This window comes from Nannospalax galili, unplaced genomic scaffold (assembly GCF_000622305.1).
Source record: "Nannospalax galili isolate Female #2095 unplaced genomic scaffold, S.galili_v1.0 scaffold652, whole genome shotgun sequence".
Classification (NCBI taxonomy): Eukaryota; Metazoa; Chordata; class Mammalia; order Rodentia; family Spalacidae; genus Nannospalax; species Nannospalax galili.
Genome location: NW_008332152.1, coordinates 689599 through 692800, shown reverse-complemented (window position 1 = coordinate 692800; position 3202 = coordinate 689599).

The following is a 3202-nucleotide window of genomic DNA, read 5'->3' as shown; positions in this document are numbered from 1 at the left end:
CCCAGGTTCAAATCCCAGCACCCACATGGAGGCTAACAACCATCTGTAACTCCAGTTCCAGGGGATCTGACGCCCTCTTCTGACCTCCTCGGGCATTGCATGACACAGGTGCACTTACATACATGCAGGCAATACACTCATACACAGAAAATAAAAATAAATGAATTTTAAGAAAAACTGACTGAGCTCCTACTTCAAAAGATGCAGTGTAGGATTAAAGAAAGCTGGTCAGATTCCAGACAGAGAGTATCATTGCAGCCTGCTGCCCCACTGTGTGAGACCTGCTCCTAACAGGCTGGCTGTTGGGAGGAGCCTCTGGGCCCCTGCAGTTAATGCTCTGCCTGTCTGATTCACCCACACTGAGGAAGCCCTATAGAGTTTTCCCAACCCATCAAAAGCCTTCCTTTCCCGTCTCCAAACTTCAAGGGAAGGTGCTGGCACTGTGAAACACGCTTTCTTCCCCTCACGGTGCCTGAAGAGGGAGCTGCTGTGGTCAGGGAAACCAGGGGCTAGCCAACTCCTTCTGGGCTCTTGCCGTGGCTCCTCCCCTTTCAGTGCCCTTTGAAGCCTTAATATGAAATAACTCCAGTCAGTCATTTTGGCAATTACAGAGTGAGCTCTGCTGAGGGATTGGGTCTGTGCATGCAGAAGGTGTTAAGGTTCAGACAGCCCCACCCCCTCACCAACAGGGTCTCAGGGACTTCTCAAGCTTCTGAGAAAAGGGACCAGAGCTGATAAGCGCCCTGGTCTTTGAAGTTAAGAGAAGCAGACTTTTCTCCACTGTTTGGCCAACACAGCAGGCTTCCCCTTTGATCTCTAAAGATGGCAGGTTTTAACAGTCCTGCTCTCCCACTCCCCACAACTTTAAAAAAATACATCTTCCCACATTCTGCACCCCCAGAAGCCTCCCCCTTAAAAGGCCCCAGGTCACGATCTGGGGCAGACATTTTCCCTGCCTGGAAGGGAATCTGTCCCATGTGTTCCTTTGCTAATAAACTATTCCGATGGAGTTTTATCTGTGTCCTGGTGCTTTCTCCTGATCAACTGGATTCACCCATAGGCTACTTTATTTATCAGATGGTGCCAAAACCATCTTCTGATTCTTACTTCAAGGGACCTGCCTGGACTTCTCCAATGCCACTAACCTGTCTTTCAGGTACACTTCTTTTCTCTCTCCTCCTCTCCCCAGCCCTCTGATTTGCTCTCACCTCTTTCTGCCTCTCCTCACTGTAAACACTCTGCCTTGCCTACTTCTTTTGATCTCCTTTCCCATTGATTTTCACCACTCCTGGACAGCACTGTGGTCTCCATGATGGACCTGCTTCATCCGTTCCCTACCTTGGTTTACCCGCCGGCCACTCGCCACCAGCATCTTGCCCACCCCCTTTTTGCCATGGGCCTGGAAGGTCCACTGTCTTCCATCCTTTTTCCTGACTTTATCCTCTTCCACTGCCTTTCTTCCTCACTTTACTCTGGGTGATTCCTGATACTGTTCAATCCAACACATGCAAATGCTCTGTATCCTTCTCCTCCCTCTCCCCCTCCCATACTAAAGCTTTCTACTCCCTGCTGTGTGCCTGCCAGCCCGCCACACGTCTGACCTCCCATGCAATCTCTACACCTGCATGAACCCAAGGCTTTTTTTCCCTTCCCACTATTCACCCCCTCCAGGCAGCTGCCAAGATGCCAGCTCGCCTGCCCTAGGGATTTTTTCTTTAACATTCTAATAAAATGATAAAAATTTCCAGCTGGGCCCACTCTTAAATTCTCTTATAAATGTGGCTAAGAACCGTTTAGGGGACCCTTTCTCCCCATTTTGGCCCAACTAGCCTAAACCAGCTGGGCAACTTTGCTGGAGCATTTAAAGAATTTCAGGCGGCTTGCCCCATGGACAAATGGAAAACGTTCTAAAAGCCTTTTTTTTTCTCCTAAACTTTTTCTCAGGCCACAGGGCTCAAAATTCTGATCTTGGGACCTCTTGGACATCAAGTAACTGGTGCTCAGGTGCCTACTTTTCTAATTAGACCTAACCATTTTAAATTTCACTATACATGAAAGTCACAGGCACTGCTCAGGCGAGTCATATGCTTTCGGACCACCGAACACTGATTTCTATGCCCTGTTCCTTCTGCTGCCCTCATGAGTTCCTTTCCAGCATAGCTTGTGTCTACAAATTAAGAGATCCTGACAGCTTGGCTTCGCATTCACAGCTACAATGGTTGGTGAGAAACATGGGTTCCTTTGATTTGCTTTTCTATTTGGGTCACATATACATATATATCTGAGGGTACTTACTTCTTTCATATCAAGCCTAATCTATGGTACCAGGGGTGCCTAGGATTCGCTTCTAATTTATTTTTGCTTTCGTTTCTTGATGATGTCATAGAACAAACAGTGCATTTCTAGTTCAGACTAAGGTAATAATGCCAGGTCTACACAATGGGAGTTTAAATTTTACCATTGTTTAGGGCCTGTTTCTAAAGGGGATTCCTTTGAGTTTTAACTTCTTCTATGTTATATTTACTGTTTTCTAAAGATGATTTTTTTACATTATTTGACATATTTATGGATATTTGAAAAGGAATTATTTTTAGGTTTTGATATTGAATAACATCTTTATCTGGTAATTCTAAAGGAATTATTTGGATTTCAACATCTTTTATATGGTATTTACTAATTTCTAAAAAAATGACTATTTTAAATTCCTACCATTTTACATAGTATATTTGCTAAAGGGAACTTAAAGTTTTTCTAGCCATTTGCCTTCAAGGTGCAAAGGGAGCTGACATTTTGTGATGACTAGACCTGTGAAGCACATGAAAATCTGCTGTACTCCAGGGCCAAAATCTTACAAGAGACAAGCTACTGCCAACACATAGTTACAACAATGAGAGGTAAAAAGTAATAGTCTCCTTGAGTGAGAGGCCTGAGATGCCATCTCTACTGGTCTTAACTCCTCCTCTTCCTACATTATGATTCTAAGCCTGTTTCTCTGGAATAGAGCTATTTCCCTCTCTGATGCTCAGATGCTCTATGCTTGCTAATGTTCCTGCCCCATCATTCCCTGAGTGCTTTCTAGTTATAATGTCAGGGTAATATTAATTATATTGGTAAATTGTCACGTGCTGTTTGAGCTCACTGAGACGCAGATTCTGAAGATGGGATTGGCCTTCCCACTTCAGACTCAAGCCTATTATCTCAA